The sequence below is a fragment of the Bos taurus genome, chromosome X, assembly GCF_002263795.3.
Source record: "Bos taurus isolate L1 Dominette 01449 registration number 42190680 breed Hereford chromosome X, ARS-UCD2.0, whole genome shotgun sequence".
NCBI lineage: Eukaryota > Metazoa > Chordata > Mammalia > Artiodactyla > Bovidae > Bos > Bos taurus.
In genome coordinates, this window is record NC_037357.1 from 50,769,892 (window position 1) to 50,780,145 (window position 10,254).

Below are 10,254 nucleotides of genomic sequence, written 5' to 3' on the forward strand. Positions count from 1 at the left end.
TATGAAGGTCAAGCACAGCAAGTAAAAAAAAAAAAAAAAAAAAACATAAGCTAAACCCTTTGGCCATCCATAGGCACTAAAGATATTAACACGATAAAAGGAATACTAGAACTTTTCGGGCTTCCCTAGTAGCTCAGATGGTAAAGAATCTGTCTGCAATGCCGGAGACCTGGGCTTGCTCCCTGGGTGGGGAAGATCCCTGGAGAAGGGAATGGTTCCTCACTCCAGTATTCTTGCCTGGAGAATTCCATGGACAGAGGAGTCAGCTGTGGTGTTGGAGAAAACTCTTGAGAGTCCCTTGGACTGCAGGGAGATCAAACCACTCAATCCTAAAGGAAATAAACCCTGAATATTCATTGGAAGGACCGATGCTGAAGCTGAAGCTCCAATAATTTGGCCACCTGATGCCGACTCCTTGGAATAGACCCTGATGCTGGGAAAGATTGAAAGCAGGAGGAGAAAGGGACAACAAAGGATGAGATAGTTGAATGGCACCACTGACTCAATGGACATAAGTTTGAGCAACTTCCAGGAGATGGTGAAAGACAGGGAAGCCTAGCATGCTGCAGTCCTGCAGTGGGGTCACAAAGAGTAGGACACAACTGAGTGACTGAACAACAACAGAACATTTCAGATATTTTTGCAATTGTATTTGGAGATTTACCAGATGCATTGGTAAGAGAATGATGACAGCAAGTTAATTCTTCTAAAAACCAAATTTGATCATCTGTAGTCTCTACCATCACCCCTAGTCTCCTCCTCTGCCTTTCTTCTCTCAGTAACAGCTGCCGTTGTCTCATCTTGAACCAGTCATTCAAGCCAAAAACCTGAGAATCATTGACTCCTTCTCCCTCATTCTCCACATCCAATTCTTTACCAAGAGCTGTTAATTTGCAAATAATTGTAAAATACTTCTACTTCTCTCCATCTCTACTTCTATAATCCTAGCAAATGCCACCATAATTTTTCATCCACACTACTGCAATGGCCTCTCAATTCTTTTAGCCATCCCTCCACTCTTGCCCCCTCCAATCAATTCTCAGCAGTGCAGCTAGAATGTTTGCAAAATGTAAATCCTGTCAGGCTCATTTCCCTGCCTAAATCCCTTCTATGTCTTCTGCTGTGTCTTGAGATAAATACCAGAATCTTAAACATAGTATGGCTTCCCAGATGGCTCAGTGGTAAAGAATCTGCCTGCAATGCAGGAGACACAGGAAATGTGGGTTTGATCCCTGGGTCAGAAAGCCCCCTGGAGGAGGGCATGGCAACCCACTCCAGTATTCTTGCTGGGAAAATCCCATGGACAGAGGAGCTTGGTGAACTATAGTCCATGGGGTTGCAAAAAGTTGGACGTGACTGAGCACGCATGCAAACATAGTATATAAGGCCCTGCATAATCTGGTTCCTATTACCTCTCCAGCCTCATCTCCCACCATTTTACCTCCCACTCTCTGCAGTCCAGTCACAATGACTTTCTGTTCTTCAACTGCATCACACTCCATCTATGTCAAAGTCTTCATGCATATGGTTACCTCTGCCTGGAACTCTTGCTCACACCCTACTTTCTGACCCTATTCTTCTGGATAACTCTTATTTATCTTTCAGATGGCAACCTAATATCTCTTTCTAGAAGTCCTCTAATCCTAACTCCTCTACTCCCAGATAAGGTAAACTACCCTTCCTATGTGTTAGCGGAGTACTTCTCCCATCATAGCCTTTATCACATTGCATTACAATTATTTTTGAATTTAAATAAAGTTTAATATAATTTTCTCCCGTTAGACTCTAAGCTCTATTAGGGAAATACTCAAGTATAACTTGTTCACTATTTTATTTCCAGCATTTAGAGCATTGAATGGTAAAATTTACTAAAAAAAAATTGTTAAAACAAAAGACAAATATGTCCTTTGTTGTTTTGAGGGGTTCCCTGTTCTGAAAGTGACACAACTGCTTTATTATTAATAATGAAGAGAATGGGGATATTGGTTTAAAAAACACCAGAAGTGCCTAAGTGTTACAATATTTTCATGTCCTGATGGTCCACCTATCCACAGACTGTGAGGCATTCTATCGATAAGGTCTATGCTAAGAGTAAGTTTACCCATTATGAGTGTCTGCTGTTTAAGGCCAATTGTACTCTGCATCCATTCCTGTCCAGTATCTTAGAGACTTTGCTACATCACTAATCTCTCTCTAATAGATCATAGTACATGCCCAGCGACCCCACAAACTATAGCCCTCCAGGCTCCTCTGTCCATGGGATTATACTGGAAAAAATACTGGAGTGAGTTGCCATTTCCTTCTCCAGGGTATCTTCCTGACCCAGGGATTGAACCCGGGTCTCCTGTGTCTCCTGCATTGGCAGGAAGATTTTTACCACTGAGCCACCTGGGAAGCCCAATAGATCATAGTAGCATCTAAGAATGCTCTAGTATCACTTACCTTTGAAAGCCCTCCCTTGACCCATATTCTTCTCCACTCAATTTCTCAAAGTTCTTGAGAGCAAAATTTTTCTAAAGAATTATCTATTTTCATTGATTCCTCTTCCTAATCTCCCATTCACTGTTCAGTGCACTCTGGAATGGCTCCTGTCTATATCACACCACTGAGCCTGCTCTTGTCAAGGGTACTGAAGACCTCTATGTTGCCAAATACGATGGACATATCTCTGTTGTCTTCTTACTTGATGCCCTAAGAGCTGATGAAGCCCTTTTTGAAACAGTTACCTCTCTTGAATTCTGGGATATCACTGACTACTAATTTACCTCTTATCTCACTTGTCCTTATCAGTCTCCTTTGCTGGATTCTTCTATATGTTGGGGTTCCTCAGGGATCTTTTCTTGACCCTCTTCTTATGTCCCACTCTATATATTTTCCTTTAAAGTCATTCTCATGATACTGCTACTGCTAAGTCACTTCAGTTGTGTCTGACTCTGTGCGACCCCATAGATGGCAGCCCATCAGGCTCCCCCATCCCTGGGATTCTCCAGGCAAGAACACTGGAGTGGGTTGCCATTTCCTTCTCCAATGCATGAAAGTGAAAAGTGAAAGTGAAGTCGCTCAGTCGTGTCCAACTCTCAGCGACCCCATGGACTGCAGCCTACCAGGCTCCTTTGTCCGTGGGATTTTCCAGGCAAGAGTACTGGAGTGGGGTGCCATTGCCTTCTCCTTCTCATGATACTGGTGACTCCCAAAACCATAACTCCAGCCCAGTCCTCTCTGCTGAGCTTTAAATTCATATACCTGACTGCCTACTGGACATCTCCACTTAATGTTCTCTGAGTACTTCAAATTCAAACATGTCTTATGGTAGAGTCATTATCTTCTTTCCAAATGTGTGCTCCTTTTCAAATGTTACCTATCTCATGGGCACTACCAACCAATCACTTGCAGAAGCTAGAAAACCGAAGTAATTCTTGATTTATTCTTCTCCTTTATCCCTAATCCGCCACAAAACTATTTCTATAGCATTAATATTTTTTGACTCTCTCCAAATATCTTTTCCCCATCCCCAGAACCAGAAGCCGTAAGAATTAAATAATATTGTGGTACTCTCATTTCTACTATAATTCAATAGTACGAAACTCACATGTATGTCAAAATTAAAATAGCTTCTGACAAAGACTCCCTCCTTGACCAAACTTTAATTAGGCTTCCCTGAGCTCTCTTCTCGACTAAGACTCAACCCCAGCCTACCTTTAGCAAAGAATCCTGTTAAGATAGTTTGCAAAGAATATCCATACCCTTGATGTCTCCTCTTAGTAATTTTCTATCCAGTGACCCCCCTCACTGTGCTCATAGGCTATAAATCCCCAGTTGTCATTGTTGTATTTGGAGTTTAGATCAGTCTCTCTCTCTTACTGCAATAGTCTTTCCTCTCTTGCAATAATTTTGAATAAAGTCTTCCTTACCATTTTAACAAGTGTTAAATAATTTTTAACATTCGTTCAAAATTTATTGATTGCAAGCTTAATAACTTCATCATAACTAATTTTTTCTTTTTCTTGGTTCTCCTACATTGCTAGTGTCCTAAATATGTACTTAGTCCGCCTACTAGGAAATTTAACACTATTCACTCCTACACTTAAATTCAGACTATCAACACTTAATTCCAAAGCAACATATTTCCTATGACATTGATTAATTTGTATTTGCTGTTTCTTCTACCTGGAATCCCTTGGTCTGTCCTGTGCATTTGATAGACTAGCTTCAGCTTTCCTTTAAATCTCTTAGACATAATTCACTTTGGGATGACTTCTAACCCAATAATGTGCTAGAATTAACTTGCCCTGACTTTTAACAGCCTATTTATGTTCAGTGACATCATTTGGTAGCTTGAAACTGGTGATAATGGAAGCATTTACACCATAAAAATCAACATGCACTAACAAATCAGGGCATTTCCCCCCCAGAGAACTGATTGTTAAACTTTAACCAGTACATTTAACTGCCCTGCCTCCTCCAAATTTGGTTTTATGGCTCTGCTATGGGCTCTGATGATAACCCTAATACCCATCACTATGCACTGCAGGTTACTTATCTGTGTCTCCCTCCAGGCTGAAATTTTCTTGATGGTAGAGATACTATACATCTAGAATCTTATCCAGTGTTTGGCTCACAGAAGTTACTAATTATTATTATTCAGTTCAGTTCAGTTCAGTCACTCAATCGTGTCCGACTCTTTGCGATCCCATGAATCGCAGCACGCCAGGCCTCCCTGTCCATCACCAACTCCCGGAGTTCACTCAAACTCATGTCCATCGAGTCGGTGATGCCATCCAGCCATCTCATCCTCTATTGTCCCCTTCTCCTCCTGCCCTCAATCTTTCCCAGCATCAGGGTCTTTTCAAATAAGTCAGCTCTTTGCATCAGGTGTCCAAAGTACTGGAGCTTCAGCTTCAGCATCAGTCCTTCCAATGAACACCCAGGACTGATCTCTTTTAGGATGGACTGGTTGGATCTCCTTGCAGTCCAAGGGACTCTCAAGAGTCTTCTCCAACACCACAGTTCAAAAGCAGCAATTCTTCGGCGCTCAGCTTTCTTCACAGTCCAACTCTCACATCCATACATGACTACTGGAAAAACCATAGCCTTGACTAGACGGACCTTTGTTGGCAAAGTAATGTCTCTGCTTTTGAATATGCTATCTAGGTTGGTCATAACTTTCCTTCCAAGGAGTAAGCGTCTTTTAATTTCATGGCTGCAATCACCGTCTGCAGTGATTTGGGAGCCCAACAAAATAAAGCCTGAAACCGTTTCCACTGTTTCCCCATCTATTTGCCATTAAGTGATGGGACCAGATGCCATGATCTTCGTTTTCTGAATGTTGAGCTTTAAGCAAACTTTTTCACTCTCTACTTTCACTTTCATCAAGAGGCTTTTGAGTTCCTCTTCACTTTCTGCCATAAGGGTGGTGTCATCTGCATATCTGAGGTTATTGATATTTCTCCCAGCAATCTTGATTGCAGCTTGTGCTTCTTCCAGCCCAGCATTTCTCATGATGTACTCTGCATAAAAGTTAAATAAACAGGGTGACAATATACAGCCTTGATGTACTCCTTTTCCTATTTGGAACCAGTCTGTTATTCCATGTCCAGTTCTAACTGTTGCTTCCTGGCCTGCATACAGGTTTCTCAAGAGGCAGGTCAGGTGGTCTGGTATTCCTATCTCTTTCAGAATTTTCCACAGTTTATTGTGATCCACACAGTCAAAGGCTTTGGCACAGTCAATAAAGCAGAAGTATATGTTTTTCTGGAACTCTCTTGCTTTTTTGATGATCCAGCCAAGAGGAGCAACCCTACGTCCAAGAAGTGGTGGCTGCGTGGGCGCAGGAGGGCCTAGAGGAGCTATCCCACGTTGAAGGTCAGGAAGGGTGGCGGTGAGGAGATACCCCTCATCCAAGGTAAGAAGCAGCAGCTGTGCTTTGCTGGAGTAGCCATGAAGAGATACCCCACATCCAAGGTAAGAGAAACCCAAGTAAGATGGTAGGTGTTGCCAGAGGGCATCAGAGGGCAGACACACTGAAACCATAATCACAGAAAACTAGCCAATCTGATCACATGGACCACAGCCTTGTCTAACTCAATGAAACTAAGCCAGGCCGTGTGGGGCCACCCAAGACGGGAGGGTCGTGGTGGAGAAGTCTGACAGAATGTGGTCCACTGGAGAAGGGAATGGCAAACCACTTCAGTATTCTTGCCTTGAGAACCCCATGAACAGTATGAAAATTAGTATTATTAGTCTTTGCTTATCTGAATGAATGACTAGAAGGCATGTTTGTTAAGCACTTACTAACCCTGGGAGAAACATTAGCAGAGATGATGGTTCTTGACTGCCATCTTCAGTGATCATTTATTTGCCTAAAAAGCATGGAATTGGAGCAAGGGGACTGAGTTGGATATTTTCCATGGCCTGTGCCATCAAGCTGTGAGTTGATGCAGTTATTTCATTTATACTGCAGGTGTATGTTTGCCCTATAGAATGGACCATGCTAGCCATGGTCCAGGGGTCCCTCTCTCCCCTGCCTCTCAAGCAGCAGAAAAGACTGTAGTGTTTGCCTCTCTGATTCCCTCTCTTCTTGGCCTCCATTGCTCATCAGACAGCACTTGTTAACATCAAGGGGCTGCAGTAGCTTGCAGATCCAGTAATATCTGACATGGCAGATTTCCAAATCCACTCATATAATGATACAGAAATGATACCATAAGCAGAGTTCTGGTGTAGAGGAGAACCTCTCTAAAAATAGCTATGATCAGAAACTTAAGAGTTCTAATTCCTTTATATGGGACTACAAACTCCCAGATAGCTAGAAGCACTCCCTGGAGATTCCAAAAATAGTTATAGTGGAATAATCCATACTCTAGCTATTCAAAGTATGATATGAGAGACTTTCCTGGTGGTTCAGTGGCTAGGACTCCATACTCCCAGTGCAGGGGCCCTGGGTTCAATCCCTGATCAGGGAACTAGATCCAGTATGCTGCAACTAACACCCAGCACAGCCAAATAATTTTTTTTTTCAAAGCATAATCTGAGATCAAGAAGCATCAGCACCACCTGAAAGCTTGTTAGAAATGCAGAATCTTAGGCTCCAATCTGTACCTATTGGTTGGATTAGAGTCTGCATTTTAAACAGATTCCCCCAGGTGATCTGTATGCATATTTAAGTTCGAAAGGCACTGATCTATAGAACATTGAATTTTTTTTATAACCAAGCAGTTACAGAAACCATGGAGTTTCTGTACTTCAAGCAGTTACCCTAAACCACGGAGTTTAGGGTGTTAATGCTAATGGCACTTTATAATAATAAATACTATTTATGTACAATAGAGATATTTACATTCATTCTGTCACTGAATGAAAAAATAACTCTACTACTTAGCCAATTAAAATCAACCTGATGCTCCAGCTTGAAAGCTCACCATCTAAAAAAGAAGTAGAAGAATCAATATAATGAAAATGAGTATACTACCCAGAGCAATCTATAGATTCAATGCAACCCCTATCAAGCTACCAACAGTATTTTTCATAGAACTAGAGCAAATAATTTAACAATTTGTATGGAAATACAAAAAACCTTGAATAGCCAAAGCAATCTTGAGAAAGAATGGAACTGGAGGAATCAACCTGCCTGACTTCAGACTATACTACAAAGCCACAGTCATCAAGACAGTATGTAATGGCACAAAGACAGAAATATAGATCCATGGGACAAAGTAGAAAGACAAGAGAGAAATCCACACACCTATGGACACCTTATCTTTGACAAAGGAGGCAAAATATACAATGGAGAAAAGACAATCTCTTTAACAAGTGGTGCTGGGAAAACTGGTCAACCACCTGTAAAAGAATAAAACTAGAACACTTTCTAACACCATACACAAAAATAAACTCAGGATGGATTATAGATCTAAATGTAAGACCAGAAACTATAAAACTCCTAGGGGAAATCATAGGCAAAACACTTTCTGACATAAATCACACTAAGACCCTCTATGACCCACCTCCCAGAGTAATGGAAATAAAAGCAAAAATAAACAAATGGGACCTAATTAAATTTAAAAGCTTTTGCACAACAAAGGAAACTATAAGCAAGGTGAAAAGACAACCTTCAGAGTGGGAGAAAATAATAGCAAATGAAGCAACTGACAAATAATTTATCTCAAAAATATACAAATAGCTTGTGCACCTCAACATCAGAAAAATAAATGACCCAATCAAAAACAGGCCCAAAGAACCAAACAGACATTTCTCCAAAGAAGACATACAGATGGCTAACAAACACATAAAAGATGCTCAACATCACTTATTATCAGAGAACTGCAAATCAAAACCACTATGAGGTACCATCACACGCCAGTCAGAATGGCTGCTATCCAAAACTCTACAAACAATAAATGCTGGAGAGGGTGTGGAGAAAAAGGAACCCTCTTGCACTGTTGGTGGGGATGCAAAGTAGTACAGCCAGTATGGAGAACAGTGTGGAGATTCCTTTAAAAACTGGAAATAGAACTGCCATACAACCCAGCAATCCCACTGCTGGGCATACACACTGAGGAAACCAGAATTGAAAGAGATCTGTGTACCCCAATGTTCATCACAGCACTGTTTACAATAGCTAGGATGTGGAAGCAACCTAGATGTCCATCGGCAGATGAATGGATAAGAAAACTGTGGTACCTATACACAGTGGAATATTATTCAGCTATTAAAAAGAACACACTTGAATTAGTTCTAATGAGGTGGATGAAACTGGAGCCTATTGTACATAGTGAAGTAAGTCAGAAAGAGAAACACCAATACAGTATATTAACGCATATATATGGAATTTAGAAAGATGGTAATGATAACCTTATATATGAGACAGCAAAAGAGACACAGATGTAAAGAACAGACTTTTGGACTCTGTGGGAGAAGGTGAGAGTGGGATGATTTGAGAGAATAGCATTGAAACATGTATATTGGGATTTCCTGGTGGCTCAGAGGATAAAGCATCTGCAAGCAATGCAGGAGACCCAGGTTCAGTCCCTGGGTTGGGAAGATCCCCTGGAGAAGGAAATAGCAGCCCACTCCAGTATTCTTGCCTGGAGAATCCCATGGAGAGAGGACCCTGGTGGGCTACAGTCCACAGGGTTGCAAAGAGTTGGACATGACTGAGCGAGAGTGGGATGATTTGAGAGAATAGGATTGAATCATGTATATTACCATATGTGAAATAGATGACCAGTCCAAGTTCGATGCATGAAACAGAGCACTCAAAGCCAGTGTACTGGGACAACCCAGAGGGATGGGATGGGGAGGGAGGTTGGAAGAGGGTTTGGAATGGGGGACATATGTACACCCATGGCTGATTCATGTCAATGTATGGCAAAAACCATAATATTGTAAAGTAATTAGCTTCCAATTAAAATAAATTAATTAATTTAAAAACAAACAAACAAAGCACCCTAATAAACACCACAGGCTTGGGAGTTAAAGCCTGGATGTGAGTCCTGCTTATTTCACTCAGTGGTAGAGTGATTGTGAAAGAACTACTTAACCTCTTTAAATATTTATTTTTTCAACTGTAAAATGGTGATAATAATAGTACTTTATTTTCAGAGCTGTAGTGAGAATTAAATGAGAAAGCATATATAAAGTGTCTGGCATATGGTAGTTGCTCATTAAATGTGAGTTTCCTCCCTCCTCACAACCTCCCTTCTGAAAAGAAATTAATTCAGAATAAAACAACCATCCTAATGATGATCTGGAGAGCCTTCAGAAATTTAAGAGCAAAAAGGAAAATAAGTTCTATTTTGTACATGATATGATAAATTCAATATCAATTCTGGAGAATGGCATTAAAACATGTATAATATCATATAAGAAAAAAAAATACCAATTCTGTGTGACACAATGAATTGGTCTGATTCAACTAGGGTTGAAAGAAAGACTGTTAACATTCTTTTCAAATGCATTGGTGGGATTTCCTCTCAGTTTTTTTGATTTCCTTGATTATCATCAGAAATGCGTATTATATTCATCCATGCTATATGTATGGGAAGCATATTTTGGCCTGATGTCCTTACCTATCAAACCCAGACACAAGCATAGACAGACAGAACAGAGTAAATACTGAATACGGAGTGGACAACCCAGGTCCCACATAGTCTTTCCCAATCCAGGGCCACCACCATTAAAGCTTCTTCTCTTTACATTTGTTTCATCATCTGATTATTCTCTGATACCCTTGTTCCCACATCCTACCCTGTTCTATAA